The sequence below is a fragment of the Salvelinus sp. IW2-2015 genome, linkage group LG10 (assembly GCF_002910315.2).
Source record: "Salvelinus sp. IW2-2015 linkage group LG10, ASM291031v2, whole genome shotgun sequence".
In the NCBI taxonomy this organism is placed as follows: Eukaryota; Metazoa; Chordata; class Actinopteri; order Salmoniformes; family Salmonidae; genus Salvelinus; species Salvelinus sp. IW2-2015.
The window spans coordinates 12,832,908-12,851,128 of NC_036850.1; the positions used below are offsets into that span (position 1 = coordinate 12,832,908).

An 18,221-nucleotide genomic window follows, 5' to 3' on the forward strand; every position below is an offset into this window, starting at 1 on the left:
TGTTTCTCATGCCAATAAAGCCCATTGAATTGGGGAGAGAGGGAGAGGAAGGTCTGTGTTGTTTATACTGTAGGCAGGGGGAGATGCTGAGGCGAGGTGGAGCTCTCTGATCAGACACGCCTTGTGGAGATCCACGGAGGTAGAGGCTGGCCAAGCTGGCTTCAGCAACACAGAGAGGGAGAACCAGAGAGAGAGAGAGAGAGAGGGGGGCAGCGATGACGGAAGCCGGAACGAAAAACCTTTGTGCGCTTAATAACAGTCCTGGCACTCTGCCAAGGACTCTGGGAGTGTGGGATTAGCCTGAACAATCAGGACTGCAGGATCAAAACAAGGAGGCAGGAACGGCGAGGTCACAGAGCTACCATCTGCGCTGCCGCAGTGAGGGGGAGGGGAGGGGGAGGCCAGGGCTGGCGGCTCAGGCTCCACAGGCAACAATGAAAATCTGGAGGCAGTGGCAGCAACTCAGGCTCATAGTGCTCTGCTATGTGCAGGCTCTGTTAACTGACTAACTGCTGCAGCAGAAACACACACGCACGCACACGCACACACACACACACATATATACCTCTAACCAAAACAGACTGATGCTGGTCTACTGCAAAGTCAACACACATGCACACACACATTCCCTGGCTTGTTTTTCTTTTCACAGAATTGTATTTCCATGTTGAAAAGCTCAGAATGTGTGGCCTTGAGGATTGAAGCACACTGAAGAAACATCTCACTCTGCCTCAGTGTTAGAGGTTATCTTTATTCATTTCTGTTCTCTCTCCTCTCTCTCTCTCTCTCTCTCTCTCTCTCCTCTCTCTCTCTCTCTTCTCTCTCTCTCCTCTCTCTCCTTTCTTTTCTTTCCTGGTCTGAGGCTGTAGGCTGCCCCCCACTCCTCCTCTCCTCTGCGCTTCCTGTTGTCTCCCTCGCTCTTTTCGCTAACATGAGCCCATGCACTTTTCACTGTGGGAGAGGCACAGAGCAGTGGCCAACGGGTTTTGCAATCTATGTTTGATGGACCCAAGCAAGCACTCTACATGTTTGTAGTTTGTGTGCATAAGGAGGGTGGGAGGTCTGCTTGGTAAATATACTGAAACAACTTCCAGGCTTCAGCTGTGATTTGGTTCGATACCGGTTGGGAATAACATGTTGTGTGTCCACAAGCCTCGTGCTGCTTTCTGTAGCAGTTGTTTTGTTTGCTTTGATTTGCGCCGTGTCTCCAGTGGTATATCCTAGGTTACACTTTGGCAACTGACTCTTGAAGAAGACTTTTGTTGTTGTGCGATATTTAGCCAACTACTTGTGTGATAGTCTCCCCAAAAACAGAGAAAAGTATGCAGGTGGTGCCTTCTTACTCGTAGTGAACATCATGGAAGCACATTAATCCAACACGGAAATACCACAGTTATACAACGGTTTTCATGATACACACTCTTCATAAATATCCATCGAGTCCCATCCGTTGTCCAACAGTCTTAAAATCTTGGTGTAAACAGGTCCTAGGTCCATCTGACTCCTTATCTCACCCTCTTTTCCTGTTTCCCTTTTGTCCCTTCGTTCCTCCACTTCATTTCTCCTCCAGGCCTCCTCTCTTTCCTTCCTCAGTCTCATTCCCACCGTTTCCTGCAGGCCACACGGTGCTGGCAGGAGGCAAACACGCTCACACAGAGCTCACATGAGTTATGTGCAGAGCGGGGGGGGGAATGGTTCAGTCCTCCTACCTAAGCATGGTGTGGAATGGCTCAGTCCAGCTGTCTGTTGCTCTTGCACTGCACAGGCGCTACTCTGTGAAGTTGTTTGGGAACTAGGCTCTCGGGTGTTGCGTTAAAGCAGAGTCATGCTGCGTTTTGTAAACGCAGATCTAAAATACTACAATAAAAAGCATCTGCTTCAGTCAGTTTGCTCCAAATCATGAAATTGTAAGCTAATTTACTTATTTGTGGCTGTTAGCCAAATAGTGTTGCACTTCTGTTGTTAACTAATATAAACAAAGCTATTTTCTGCAGAATGTGTTGCATAAATGTTTTGTCTGAAGGAAATCTACAGTTGCATGCCCCTGATCAAGGCAGGTATTCACAAACTGGGGTATGTAGGCGCAATGCTGTCGGGGGTACGCCAAATAAAATGTGATTCACATAAAAAAATATATATATTTAAACTTTTTTTACATCACATTTTCAAACAGTCCATTTATGTTTTCCAACGGGGCTATACATTTGGGTGAGGTCTTTTTCTCGCCTGAGTAGCCTTGTTTCACTGCCAAAAATAAAATGTAACCATCTAGTGTTCAGTGAAAGTTGGGTGCGCAATTACGCAGGTACTTTCAAGAAGCGGATGACACACAACTGGATTCGTTATCCCTTTCATGCCCTGTTTCTAGTCCACTTAACTATACCTGAACAAGAGAGCCTCATCGAAATTGCAACAAGCGGTTCTGTAAAAAATGTAATTTAATCAGAAGTAGCTACCAGATTTCTGGATTGGGCTGCGCTCAGATTATCCTGCCTTGGCAAATCGCGCTGTTAAGACACTGATGCCTTTTGCAACCACGTACCTATGTGAGAGTGGATTCTCGGCCCTCACTAGCATGAAAACGAAATACAGGCACAGACTGTGTGGGAAATGATTTGAAACTGAGCCTCTTTCCAATACAACCCAACATTGCAGAGTTATGTGCATCCGTTCAAGAACACCCTTCTCATTAACCTGTGGTAAGTTATTCACCATTTTCGATGAACAGATAGTTGTATATGTAAGATAGCTAAATAAAAAGCAAAATTATTGATTATTATTTGTACCCTGGTCCTATAAGAGCTCGTTGTCACTTCCCACGAGCCGGGTTTTGACCAAAACTCACACTCATTCTTATGTTTAATGTATCATATAGTGTGTGTGTGTGTGTGTGTGTGTGTGTGTGTGTGTGTGTGTGTGTGTGTGTGTGTGTGTGTGTGTGTGTGTGTGTGTGTGTGTGTGTGTGTGTGTGTGTGTGTGTGTGTGTGTGTGTGTGTGTGTGTGTGTGTGAGGCAGGGTTACAATGATGGCAAAAAAACATTGAGAGTGCGCTGACTCTGGTCCACGTCATCGGTGCTCGGGGAGAAGTTGTTGGGATATAACTGCCTTGCTTTCAGGGCAGAACAGTAGAGTTTATACCTTACTGGCTCAGAGATTTGAACCAGAGACCTTTTGGTTACTGACCCAATGCTCTTAACCGCTAGGCTACCTGTGTAAACGCTGTTGACTTTCAATGTAAAACGCGGTTGAAATGGTTTAAAATGCTGATTTTGGGGGGGGTGGTCTACATTTTGAAAATGTCGATTTCTAAAAGCTAATGCGACAGTGGGGCTACATGACATAGCCCTTGTGTGAACCCATATACGTTTCTGTAATAGTTTCTGTTGTTCATTCTTTATTCTCAATACTCCTCTCCTCCGTAATTCCTGACTGGTCAAGCAGTTGTTTGATCTATGTGTATGTGTGTGTTTGAGAGACAGAGAAAACGAGAGGGGAAGAGAGAAATGTAGTGCATCTCGATTCAGCAGGCCTGTGCAATCCCCGGGCCGGATTAATAATGCATCCCAAAGACTGTGTGCTGCGGATGGGGGAGGAGAGTTTGGAGGCAGGGTGAGGAAGGGAAGGGAGGGGTGATGTAATGTGTAACTGTACCCAGGCTGCTTTATGAAGAGGCTCTCTGCATTAGCACTGTGGCCTGGCCTGCTGGCTTAATCATCAATAATTCACATGCTCCTTTTAGTGCATCTCCCCTCCACTGGTCACACCTCAGTGCTGCTTCCTGCCGCTGCCCAGTCAACATGCTGTGACCAGTCAGGCCTCTCTCCTGTCTCCGCCTCTCCTCCATCTTCTGCCCCCTCCACACCTCCTACCAGCTGGTTTTGATGCCAGATGATTAGGCTCATATTAAAATTGAGGACGTACATGACCTGAGGGGACCAGCGAATTAAGATTCAAACGGCCACACCACAGTCCAATCAAGTCCTTAGTAAGTGCCTACCTTGCACTAGGGCTTAGGAGTGTAACGGTTCACCAAACCCACCTTTTCGGTACGTATTTGGATTTTGGGATTAAGGTTCAGTTTTGGTACTGAGGGAAAGTTAAATGCCAACAGTTACTGTAGTTAATTTTGGTTTATTAAAGAAAATGCAAAGTGTTGGTATTCCTGATTTTGTGAAAACACATCATTACTCATCAAAACCACTAAAATGAAGTGATATATATGCTTGTGAATATGGTTCAGACATTGTATAGGCCTGTGCTATAATGTTTTTCTTACATAGAGAAAAAGATGCTGCAGACTCTCAAAGGTGTCTGCAGCACGGTACTTATCCTCTCCGACTCCGGGCTAAAAGTGATTAGCTGTCACTGTTAAAGGAAAAATCCTCCCAAAACCACCAATTCCCATAATTTACACTGTTACATTTCTGGTGAACAAATGTTTAATTTTATCGTTACTTTAAGGTTGGTAGCAATTCAATCATTGTGGATATCTGTTGCAGCTCAAGTCGACTACAAAACCCACATTGCAGTGCTCGCTGGAAGACGCATTTCAGTTGAATGCATTCAGTTGTACAACTGACTAGGTATCTCCTTTCCCTTTCTCTATGGGCTGGCTAGCTAGGTACACTGCACTACAAAGGTATGTGGACACCCCCTCAAATGAGTGGATTCAGCTATTTCAGCCACACCCATTGCTGACAGGTGTATAAAATCGAGCACACAGCCATGCACTCTCCATAGACAAACATTGGCAGTAGAATGGCCCTTACTGAAGAGCTCTGTGACTTTCAAAGTGGCACTGTCATAGGATGCCTGCTTTCCAACAAGTCATTTTGTAAAAATGTCTGTCCTGCTTGAACTGCCCCGGTCAATTGTAAGTGCCGTTATTGGGACGTGGAGATGTCTAGGAGCAACAATGGCTAGGCGCAAAGTGGTACGCGGAGTGCATAAAAATCGCATGTCCTCGGTTGCAACACTCACTACCAAGTTCCAAACTGCCTTTGGAAGAAAAGTCAGCACGAGAACTGTTCGTCGGGAGCTTCATGAAATAGATTTCCATGGTCGAGCAGCCCCACACAAGGCATAGATCACAATGCGCAATGCCAAGCGTCGGCTGGAGTGGTGTAAAGCTCGCCGCTTTTGGACTCTGGACCCGTGGAAACTCGTTCTCTGGAGGAGTAATGGTCTGTGGCTGTTTATCAGGTTTCGGGCTAGGCCCTTAGTTCCAGTGAAGGGATATCTTAATGCTACGGCATACAATGACATTCTAGACTATTCTGTGCTTCCAACTTTGGCAACAGTTTGGCTAAGACCCTTTCCTGTTTCAGCATGACAATGCCCCCGTTCACAAAGCGAGGTCATGTAATGGTTTGTCGATCGGTGTGGAAGAACTTGACTGGCCTGCACAGAGCCCTGACCTCAACCCCATCAAACACCTTTGAGATGAATTGGAACTCCGACTGCGTGCCAGGCCTACTGTCCCAACATCAGTGCCCAACCCCACTAATGCTCTTATAGCTGAATGGAGCAAGTTCCCACAGAAATTGTTGGAAATCTAGTTGGAAGCCTTCCCAGAAGAGTGGAGGCTGTTATAGCAGCAAAGGGGGACCAACTCCATATTAATGCCCATGATTTTGGAATGAGATGTTCGACGAGCAGGTGTCCACATACATTTGGTCATTAAGTGTAGCTAGCTGGCAAACTTAGCTACACACTATAATACCAAAGTCAATGTCAGCATGTGAAGTAAGTAGCTCGTTGGCTGTAAAATCTCCCAAACAAGCTGCACTATCAATGTAGGAGTGTACAATCTCACTATGTTCAACCTGCAGGTCAATGTGCCACGCAGAGTGGATGCCACGGCATCATGCAATGCACCCTGGACTGAAGAGGCAGACAAATGGGAGAAATGTGGTGGACTCTAAATGACAAATTTCTCGAGTTAGGAATGTAGCAAAAATTTGATCAATGGCTTATTCGAGAGAAGACCACCTCCTGCGTTATGACGTTGGCCAGTGTTGAAATCTGACATGTATGATAGACGTTTTCGCGATCTAAAAGTCGTATTCCTTTTAACTTCCATTGTAGTGAGTGGCTTTATTGCGTTGCTATGTCATACTGGCCAATTTCCTGCCTGCTTGAATGACAAAAGCTCAGACACACATGAAATGATCCCGGGAACCGTTAGAACATCGCTCAGAGATGCACAAAAAAATATAACATTCAAAATGGGTGAATCTTTCCTTTTAAGTAGCTCTCTGTAGGTCCATCCATCTGTGGTTAGCTCAACACGGGTGCATTGGACAATTCATTGACAACTGTGGCTTTAGCTTGCTTATATAGAGCAGGTACTACCGGTTTGCTGAAATGGGTGCGAGAGGTGTTCGTAATGTGGCTCGAGCACTTTCACGAGGTGCTGAATGAAACCCCTTATTCTCAACCCGCCGAGAATGGGCGCATGTTTACGGCTATAAACCCCCTATTGCTCGTGTAATTTCTTTGGCCCGGTCAGAATCAGCTGCAAAGGGCTGCTTGAATGCAGAGCGAAAATAGTTTCTTTGTGTTTTCGTCTCACTCCGTCGGTAGGAATACTGGGGTAATTTACATTTACATTTACATTTAAGTCATTTAGCAGACGCTCTTATCCAGAGCGACTTACAAATTGGAAAGTTCATACATATTCATCCTGGTCCCCCCGTGGGGAATGAACCCACAACCCTGGCGTTGCAAGCGCCATGCTCTACCAACTGAGCCACACGGGACCATTGCGGCATAAATGTGTCAACGTGTTTGAGGTGTTGACAGCTACATAGGCTTTTCTCGTTGAGCAGTGGCAATATTCTGTTAATGTTTTATCGCCCTTATCTGGGGAGCCAAACTGGAGATTTTAAATGATGGCGAATCCTCCTGGTTTATTGACCCCACTACTCGCCATTGTACAGAAGTAGTTCCTGGCTGCACCTCACAAAAAGACTGTTTGAAACACGGCAATGAAGATTTAAATTTTGGTTACAACGTGTGATAGGCTCTGGTTGTTTTAGCCTGAAATGTTAAACCCCGTATTAGGGCTAAACGCTACACTACCACTGTCATTTAATAAAGTCTTCCACCGCTGCCTGTTGCAACAGAGGTTATCCAGGTGAAAGGGGGCAGAGGAGAGGGTTTCAGAGGAGACCATGTCAGAGGTTGTTTGTTTAAAAGAGGGCTGCGATTGAAAGCAGACATCCTGGGTCTCAGGCCTGGGCCTCCATGTGCTTGTCCTCAATTCTCACCATTCTGACTGCGATGAGGAGACGAGCTGTCTCGTCTCCAATTTACCACCCAATAGGTGCTGAAGAAGATGATTGTGGTGTTGGTGGGTTGMAACCAGCAGGTACACGTTTGAAGCTGTCAGTGACAGAGACCTAGCATTTGACTGGGCCTGATCCAGACACTCCTACTTTGATGTTGCATTGAAATACACACTTATTCATGTTGCTCTCCTGTTTCTTGGGTGGTCAAAGCCAGTTGTCTTTGGTTTTACAGGGATTAAGCTAGGCTCCGTCCTACTTGTGCACTGTTGTGTTAGTTCTACAGCAGTGTGTGTGTGCGTGCATCTACGAAGTGAGTTGGTTTTGGTGCTGGCTGTGCTCTCAGGCTGAGGCTGTGTGATCCCTCAGGTTTCTGGCAGTGATCAGACCCACCAGCTTTAGTGGTGACGCAGCAGAAACCAGACACACAGAGGAGAGGAAAGCTGAATCTGCTCAGAACAGTCTCCTCCCCTCCCCTCCCTTCTTAATGCAGTAAGACAAGCTGGAGAATCCTGACCCAGAACAACACTGTTAACTGGCCGGGCTCCACTCTGCACAATGCTAAGCCTAGCCAGAGTACTAGGCAATAACAACCAATGATGTATATAAATCCTGGATGACTGACATGGGTGCGCTGTATTGAAGCCACTGCACAGCCATCTTGGTGGTACTCCACCATTGTAAAAAAAGATTTTAGAAGCTGTAGAAATGCATTTATTAATGTCTACATTCGTTTTTGACATTCGTTTTTGTTTATTATATTAGACACCTTAATGCATACTTTTAAAATTAGATATTTTTGGAGTACTAATGTTACTGTCCCACTACTACGACACAAACAAATACTTAAATACATGTAATTTTGTCTTTGAAACATTTAATTGAAATACTGTAGAATTCCATTGGAGGACTGCTACTACTGGGGAGTACCAATATGGCCGACCGGTGGCTTCAAAGCATCTCTATGGCCAATACCTAGCATCAGCAATCCAGGGTTTATACACATCATTGATAACAACCCATGTGTTTGGTTTGTATCTGTTAAATGCTCTGTTTGTAGACCCATCAATATTCGAGTGTGTATCACTGCAGCTCCTGCTGGGTTTGTTAGGCCTCCCCTCCTGGCTGATCAATGCCCTGTTTCTGTTGCTTCCTCCTCCACCTCTTCTCTTTTTTTTTAATTAGCTCTATCGGGAAATGCTGAACAATTAAGCCTCTGCTTGGGCTATATGGGGATGAGCTCACTAACTAGCCTGTTTGCCTTTTGCTGAGCAATTCCTCCCTCACCATATGGTGTTTTTCTTTGAGCTAACCCGCTACCACTCTTAAAGGGATACTTTGGGATTTTGGCAATGAGGCCCTTTATCTACTTCCCAACAGTCCGATACCGTTTTTATGTCCCTGAGAGCACTTTGAAGGAAGTTGCCAACTAGCGCTAGCGCAATTGCTAACTAGTGTTAGCGCAATGACTGGAAGTCTATTGGTATCTTTTAGCATGCTAGTAGATAGCAATGACTTTAATTCTATGTGTATCTGCTAGCATGCTAGTCGATACCCTTAGACTTCCTGTCATTGCGCTAATGCTAGTTAGCATTGGTACACACAATTACCTCTAATTTCCTTCATACTGGACACAAAGACATAAGTGGTATCCATGACTTAATCTGACTCTGGGGAAGTAGATAGTGCCCTATTGCCAAAATCCCAAAGTATCCCTTGGTTTTAGTTTTTCCCCCAGCATAACACAAACCCACACTTTATTCTTGTTTTGTTTCTTTGTATCAAGATATTTTCCTACATGACACCTTAGAAAAGCTATTCATTCTCAACACACTGCTGCATAGAATGCTGTTGGCTACTTAAATATCAGACAGAACCTCTCTCCCGCTGTTGTGATTGGATGAGAGCTGTATAATTGATTTCCGTAAAGCAGGCCCACCATAGCAGGAAGATAATTCCACCATTAGCTAGCTGTGTGCAGGATGCTAGTTGTGTTGAATGCTGGCCCTAGTCTGGGATTTTGTCCAATCTTGTCTCTCTCCCTCTCCCTAAACAGGCTGACCCAGCTCGGCCTCATGCTGTGTGTGAAAACAGCTACATTGTATTGGAAAGGCTGGGGGGATGGGGAGGTGATTAGGAAACCAGATCCAGGGCTGGGCTTCAAAGGGAACTGAATACTTCTGCAGAGCCTATTGATTAAACATGGAATGCTGTTGCCCTCATGTGCACCAGAGGCAATTCAATAGGCTTATACTAGGAAAGGTTCTATATATATATGTGCCRATAGGTCCAAGGCAGTGAGCAGATGAATCTACTCTTTTCCCCAGTTAATGGTGCTATGCTTTCCTTAAAAGTATGAGTGGATTATTGTGAATGCAGCCAGGGAAGCCGTTTGGGAATCTTTTCCTATGTGTGGTCTCTGAGAGGAGTGAGTGCAGACCTGTTTCCTACCAGGACCCTGCCTGAAGTGTTTTTGTGTGTCTGCGTGTTTACGTGCATCTGTGAATCGTTGTGGGGAATGTGTTTGGCTCCTGTGTCTGTCCATCTTTCGAATAGATCAAGTGCTGTGTCTGAGAGTGGGAAAGGACTAGAGGTTTGGGCAGGGGTGCAGTCAGGAAGGTCCAGTAATAATGGCTGTATCAAAGATGACTTCCTCCCCCTCGTTGTTCCGTCTCCAACTAACTTCCCTGTCCTCATTTTCGATTATTTGAAAATTATACTTTTTTCAAAGTATATCTGTTTTTCAAACAAGCATTGCAGAGCTGGCTACAATTTCAATTTCATCCCCCTGAAAAGATGGAACAAATATTACAACAAATATTATGGCTGAACTCAAATGTGCTGGTTGATAAAATACCTGTATTTATGGGAAAGATGTTTTGAAAAGGGTATTTTGTTCTTAAATTATATTGTAAATTGGAATGGTAGAGTTATGTCCTTCATGGAGAATTGTACGGGAAGGTCTGCTCAATCCAAGAGTACAACCAATTGATTACAGCATTGCCCCAAAAATGGAGGAGGTAGGTGGCAGCAGGAGGAGGTAGGGAACTGGTCTGTCTGCCCAATATAAAGGATCAAAACTGGCAGAGGAATAAAAATAGCATAAATAGGAAAGTATACCAGCTTCATTTGAGGACCAGGATGTTGACAACTGTGCCATACAGATTGCAAAATAGTTTGGAAGAGATGTTTGATGTACCCATTCCATGATYCAGGGTGTATGAGTTAATAAATAAAACGACGCAAGATTCAAGACTTTGTGCTTTTCAGCTAAAATTATTATATTGAATTCTTGCCACCAACAAAACGTTTAATATTTGGGGCATATTTTATTTTACCTTTATTTAATGAGGCAAGTCAGTTAAGGCATAAAATCATCGAAGCTCTGCAGATTTTGTTGTGAGGATACAGAATCAATAGACCATTTTATTTTGGTATTGCCCTCAGGTAGCCTGTTTCTGGTCTCAGGTTCAGGAATGGCTGAAAATGCCTAACATTGATCTAAAATTGACCCTAGATATAGTATTGTTGGGAGATCTGGAGAGACCGGGTCAGTCAATTACTAGTATACTAATACTCTTAGTAAAAGTATTTATCTTCAACTAGCAATCTGTGGATTAGATAGATTGAAATTGTACGTTAAACATCACAGCAAAGTTGAAAGATATATGTTACGTAGAAACCCGAAGTGGGTGGCCAGCAGAGAGAGGTGGGATGGGCTGAGGGAAGCTGAGGGTTGGGATGTGGAATTGGAGACAAGTGGGAGTGGAGTTGCTGTGCGAGAGATAGAATGATGGTCAAAAAGTAAAAAAATAAATAAAGTCAAAATAAAACATCATACAAAGTAAGTTTGAATGACACTGAGTGGCAGTGTTTTTATAGCTAATGCCGGTTTTTACCTGAGGCTGATGCCGTTTGTGTTTGTTTTGCATTGTTGTTTGCCGTTTTCTTCTGTCTTTTCCTTTTTTCTCTTTAGTTCATTTTCTTGGTTTTTGGTGCATTGGGGGGATTCTTGGGAATGGAATTAATAGTATTTGTTATTTCTTCTTGGGGGGGGTCTCGGATGGTTGAGGGACAGCTATTTGGGAACTGTGGGGGGATCTTGGAGGGTTCGGGTTCACGTTTTTTGGCCTGGTGGGAGATCTGTCAACGTGCCCTTGAGCAGGGCATTGACCCTGGATGCTTCTGTGTGTCGCTCTGAATGGGAGTCTGTTGGATGACTGGTGTGGTGTAGTTGTTGAGCGGCTTCACTGCAAGTAGATTGTATGTTTCGGTTATTCAATAAAATAAATGAAAAGTTCCCTGTCTTCTCCTCCTCAAGCTGTTCTGTTGGAGAAAGAACACAGATAATCACTCCATTCTCTCTCCCAAATGTCATCTCAATACTCTACCCTGCAATGTTATTGCAGTTCTATTGCTCTCCAACTCTCCTTCTCTTCATTCATAGCCCCTTCTCCCCTCTCTTTCCTCTGTTTTTCTTCTCCTCCCTTCCCCTATGAAGGTGCATGCAGAATGGAGCCAAGTAAATACTTTTATATGCGGAAGCACAACCCTCTCTTCCACACACTGCCTATGTAGGTCACCATGACTCATTTTTCTACGTTTCACATGCCCACGGATTTTTGCACGCCACAGATTCTCACATTCAGAAGGCAAGAAAGAGCGAGAATGAATGTGGTTTGGATTGGGTTAGGGCTCCATTATTTAATTTGAATACATTTTTCTCTGCCTTTTATTTTGACCAAGTATCTGTGATTTGTGAGCTGTTTGTCGTGATTGATTTGTTTTGTCATTTTGGAATTATGCTGCATGATGTCGTCATGCAGCGTGTTGTTTTGTGTGAAATTTGCCAGGCCAGTCCCCATGGGAAGTTCTATGCTGTTTGTCTCAGAGTTTCATGTTCACCTGGCCTTTCAATGTACTAGAACTAAAATCAAGGAATGCAAAGCAGAGGGAACATGTCATGTTTAAACACAACCCTTCTCCTCAACACAGCCCTCACAGCCTTCACTCTGACCTAATTGTTGAAATCCACTAGCAACCAACCAGAAAGCATAGGCTACATATCCTGTTTTAGAAATGTAGAGATCTTCTCCACTGGGTGTTGTATGGTTGATGGCTTAAAATCACATGGGAGCAGAAAAGCTTGTTACTTAGTTTGTGCTGCTCTAATGTACTGTAACTTACTGCCAATTTTGTCGGCTAGATCTCCAAGAATCCGAGTGTGAAACGATGGTCATTGGCTGTGTGTTTACTTATGCACTCTAGTAAAGTGAGTGACTGGCTGATGTATTATAGGACAGTTTCTCTGTGTGTTTGTCTCCCCAGCTGGGATTTGGGCTGTGTAGACCAGGGCAGGGGCTGTATGGCACGGTACAGTGAGTTTGGGTTTGCTCTGATCTAAGCTGACTGCGTCTGTGACAGACCTGGAGCTGAGACTCTGGCCTACCCGAGAGAGCTCTGGCCCACTCTCTGCCTCTGCTCGCACCTTATCAGGTCGAAACTAACAGACTTAATGTGCTTTGAAATTGATTTCATTTTTCCCTAATTTGTTTAGCAGGCTGGGGTGCAGAATTTAGGCCTATGTGAAGTGGAAAAATAGGGTGCAGACATATCTTGCACTTACTTTCCTTGAGTGTCTCATTCATTAGAAACACTAAGAGTTGGTCCTATTTTACCGTGGGTTGTGTTTTGGCAGAGGAGAGGCAGAGGTTTGTTATTGAAGGGAGCACAGCGCTGCTGTTTCATTCTGGAGGGAGAACCCTGCCTACTGCAGGTAGTAGCTCTTACAATGTCTCAAGCTAACGCACATGTTACTCCCGGGGGTTGCGTTAACTTAGAATTCTGTGTTTTTCTCGCAGAAATAAAAGAAAACATGAACTATATTTTGCTGCGTTTTTTAAACGCAGATCTGTAATGCTCCTTATTGTCATTTCTGCTCGGCTTCAGGCACATTTCGCTCCGAATCGTGACGTAAAAGGACTCATTTAGTGCGCTTCAGTTGTACTTCACGCTGATAAATATTTACTATTGTCTTGATCAATCCGATTCCTGCATTCACGAACGGGCATTCGATCAGCAGACAACGCTTTGACTGAAGTACTTTTCTCCGGTGTAGTTTTTCTCCTCATCAATCTATTGAAGCGAAATGAACACGGTTGACTTTCAATATAAAATGCATGTGAAATGGTTTTAAATGCAGATGGTCTGCATTTTGATAACGCGTATTCCTAAAAGCTAATGCCACCCCCGGACTCCAGGAAACAACCATCTTTCATTCTCCTTGTCTAATGGGAAACGACTTTCTTCTAATGGGAATCACATCCTTCTCCGATACATTTTGTTTCTTACTGCCTAGCTGGAACAGTTAACACCTGAACCCAACGGTTTGATGTCAAGAAATGTACATCATAGGATAAGAGGCCCCCCAAAGGTATGTTCTTGTTTGTAGCCAGGCGTAAAGGTTACTACAAGCTTCACTCCGTTGATCTACGTGCGTGTACGTGGGCGGAATGGGATACTTGGAGTAGCGGACACTTTGGAGTCGCCATCCCTTGCTAGTAGTATTAGCTAGTTGGCAGCCTAGCAAATCAAATGGTATTGGTCACATATACACATGTTTAGCAGATGTTATTGCGGGTGTCCAACAGTCCAGAGGTATCTAACAATTCACAACAATACACACAAATCTAAAAGTAAGGAATTAATAAATATATATATCTACAGTAGAATATTTWGCTTTATTCATATGAGATGAATAAAGCAAAATATGTAAACATTGAAGTGACTAGTGTTCCATTATTAAAGTGGGTAGTGATTTCAAGTCTAAGTATATAGGGCAGCAGCATCTAAGGTGCAGGATTATGTAATCGGGTGGAAGCCTCCTAGTGATGACTATTTAACAGTCTGATGGCCTTGAGATAGAAGCTGTTTTTCAGTCTCTCGGTCCCAGCTTTGATGCACCTGTACTGACCTCGCCTTCTGGATGATATGGGGGTGAACAGGCAGTGGCTCGGGTGGTTGTTGTCCTTGATGATCTGTTTGGCATTCCTGTGATTTCGGGTGCTGTAGATGTCCTAGGGGGCAGGTAGTTTGCCACCGGTGATGCATTGGGCAGATCAGACCACCCTGTGGAGAGCCCTGCGGTTGCGGGCAGTGCGTTTGCCAGACCAGGCGGTGATACAGCCAGACAGGATGCTCTTGATTGTGCATCTGTAAAAGTTTGTGAAGGTTTTAGGTGACAAGACAAATTTCTTGAAGAGGCGAATTTGCGCCGCCTTCACCACACTGTCTGTGTAATCAGTTATTACAGGCTAAGTTATTACTTCTAAACAAAATACGGTTGGGGATGGATTCCTGTTGTTTGGTTTACTGTTTGAACAGTTGCTGAGATTATATTTGGTAATCAATGCCAAAAGGACTACTTTTATGAATAGTCTATGTAGCCTGTAGATCAGATCAAGGAACCAAACAACACTGCCCCCATGGCTGTGGAAGGATGTTACAGCGCGTTTTCAATTTTCAGGTAGTAAAAAAACAGTATGCCGAATGCCAGAGCATATTACAAGGAGCTGCCCCTTTTGTGTGGAACAACGACATTGAGTGTTGCAATCTAGCATCTGCGTAGAGCTTGTAGTAATCTTTCGTGTTTTGGCTGTAAACCCAAGTTAATAGCCATGGTATTCCAAGGCTCTACATTTATCTAGCCCAGTCCTAACTGCCCATCCCAGGTTTATACCACAAGTTAAGCCAAAAAAAAGACGCCACCACCTGAAAATTGCTTTGTTCTAAATGGTTCTGACTGCTATTTGGTTTAGCACTGACACTACCCACCGAGCTGTCCATGGTGGATGTGCTCTGCTCTTAAAGTTGCCATCTTAGTGACAAAATGACAGTTTAAAAATGGGACCATTATGCCAAATTGAGATTGAGCCTCCATGCAACTTTCCCCAATCTATTTTAACCCGTTGGCTGCTGAGGCCAAGCAGATGAGATTTAAATCTGCTTTAAACCCCTCTTCATATTTGTCTGGGACTGTTTATAAAGGCAGCCCTGTTTTAAGTAACACAAAGGGTGGAAAGAAGGTGTGTAATTGCTTTGTTTTTATTTGTTTCCATTTCTGTTTTCCTGGAAAGCGTCACTGTGAACGAGTGATTGGTTCCAGTGTGGGAAGGCAGTTCTCCTGTTCTCCACACATGGCCCCCAGTATCTGCATATGAATGTGGCCTTCTGCTCAGAGACTGAGTGGAGCCCCAGCCTTCTCCCTATGCCCCCCCACTCACAGCACAGGGTCCCCCGCTCCCCACATGCTGTTATGCAATCGTGTGTGTGTTACGACACTGAAGAGGGAAGGCCTGGAAAGATGTGTGTCAGGGGAACACTAAACAGGAGTCTTGTGGTGGGGGATGGAAGGCTGGCTGGATGCAGACGCCTGTCACAGGTGTTTAGAAATGACGCAGAGGCCTTGAAGAACAGCTAGATGCCCTGGCCTACTTTTCGGAGCCGTTAGCGTGCGCACGTGTGTCCTTTTGTGTTCCCCTTTCTATGTCTTCTTTTATGGCAGTGTGAGCGTGCCTCTTGATGTAAGGAGCATACTGAGGATTTTGATGAGTCACTCAACCGCGCAACGACTAAGGGAAAGATGGGAGGACAAAATATACAACACTGCAGCCCCCCCTCCCTCCCCTCTCTAAAAACATCCCGTCGTTACATCCTTAGTTGGGCTGAAATGTATTAGACTACCTTTCACAGTGTTGGCCAAGTCCATTTAGGAGCAACGCTGTACTGGAACATAAGAGAGAGATGCAGAGGGCGAAGGGAGAGCATCAGGAAACCACTAGGGAGGTGGGAGGTTGGGGAAAATGGGAGCTTTGTGGAGGGAACAGGAGGCCGGGTATGCAGTCTGCACATTCTCATGCGTGTATCATCTTTCCCTTCTCCCCAGTCTCAATGCACCCCTTGTCCTGTGAGCGCCCAGGCTGTCGTGGATCCCGTGCCCCTGCTGTTCAACTGGTAAGACCAGGGGCCGCCGTCCTCGGCTCTCTTCTCCACCCAGCCCAAACAAAAACCAATTACCTCCACACTAGCTAACGCATCCAATCTGTTGCCCACATATCTATCCATCGCAGCCCAGGCCAGCCTACCTGATGTTCCCTCCCTTCCTTCGTCCCCCTCTCTCTCCCTGGCCTGGCTTATCTGATAGAGCTGTATTATATCAGCAGCTCTCTCTCTCTATACTCAACATGTCTGCTGGCCCAGTCACATGCTGCAGGCTGCCTGACCAGACCATTGGAGGCCTAATCTCTGTGCTATCAAGAGGTGTCTATCACGAGCAGTGGTGTATCATTACAGCCTTACCAGGCCTTGTCTCTGGCTGGGTAATTAGGACTCTGGGCCGGTGTGGTGCAACTCCTGGTACGCCAAAACCCTCAACGACACGTTTCTCATTTCTCACTCCACTCTGTCATTCCCTCCCTCTCTTCGCTGATTGGCTGATTACCTTCCTGCTCGTGGAGAGAACATGTTTGCAGCTTGTCAAATTTTTCCATGAGAGTGAGTGGGGCGTTAGCAGTGGGCCATCAACAGGAAATTCCAGGCTGAAAGAGGGAAGGAGAGAGGGAGAGTGCAGTGCACGGAGGCCTGCCTGTCTCTTGCCTCTCTTTCTGCTGTGTAAAGCTTTCAGACATACTTTAGGGGCTGGATGTTTCTGAGACACGGGTACATAATGAGAGAGAGCTGATCTCTCTCTCTCTTCCCCTTCAGCTAACTGGGTTAGGCAGGGACTATGTGAGGCTCAGGCTGCTCAGTGCCTGTGTTGCGGTAGAGCTGCCGAGTGTTAGGGGAAAGCTTTAATTGTCTAAATTGCATACATCTGGTTGGAGTTGGTGTCTGGAAGTGTCTTGCAGCTTTGATTACAGACAGAGTGGTGATGCCCTGTGAAAAAGGGAAGAACTATCCCCCTCAGGCCTGCACCTCTGTCCATTACTGCAGTTTCCATTCAGAGGAGTGCAGAGCTGGAACACACACACACACACACACACACACACACACACACACACACACACACACACACACACACACACAGAGATTTACTCTCACTCAATCACACAGACACAATCACACAGACACAATTACACAGACACAATTACACAGGGAAATTGTGTTGTGACTCTGGTGTTTTCATGTCTTTTCCCTCCATTGATGTGATAAGTCAGGCTGGTCTTTTGACTCAATTTATATTTGAGGTCATGGGGTTAAAAGTTTGGCCAACACAGGCCATAGCAGAGTGTGTAAAAGTGCAAGCTACAGAATCCATGCGAATGAGGAAGTGTGTGCTTTTAGCACTGGAAAAGCTGACAACGTCATGTGGACTCAAAACTCATTTACATGTTTAATTACTCTCCCGTTTTTATAGTTGCCCCCCCCCCCCCACCCCCGTCCTTGACTTTTCCTAAATAAGTCTATATAACAACACACTGTCGTTGTTAGAATCTTAATGTCGCCAACAGTAATTTTTGTTATACGCCTTTTTAAGAGGACATATCACCCCCCCTCATTCACCACCAGTTATTCACAGCCAGCCAGCCTGCGCAGATGGCCCATCAAAACTATACCTTAACTATATTGAAACAAATTTCACACATATTAAAAGTTAGCCTAACGACATTGACAATAGTCTGACCGTGACGATACTATGAATTGTCAAATTGTATGAAGAGATAGGCACAGCTTGAAATGTTGACGTCCAAAAGACACGTCATTGGCTGGAAAGGGGGGTCCCTCAAGGCCTTTCTGGTAAGTACTGTCACCAGGTTTCTGCTGGACAGGTCGTTCATTTGAATTATTGACTTGGAAAAGAGGAGAGAGAAATAAGTTGAAGAGATCCACAATGCACTGGTTTGAGCCAAATTGTCTGTCACCCCCCCCCCCCCC

The 18,221-nt window shown here is 45.0% G+C and overlaps 1 long non-coding RNA gene across 1 annotated transcript in view; it reads left to right on the forward strand.

The window, feature by feature from the left end:
- Positions 1-18,221, forward strand: part of LOC111969316 (uncharacterized) — a 125,464-nt gene that overhangs the window by 77,002 nt on the left and 30,241 nt on the right. The window contains exon 3 of the long non-coding RNA XR_002877977.1: positions 16,234-16,301. This is a non-coding gene — a long non-coding RNA (uncharacterized lncRNA). The remainder of the gene's footprint in view (positions 1-16,233; positions 16,302-18,221) is intronic.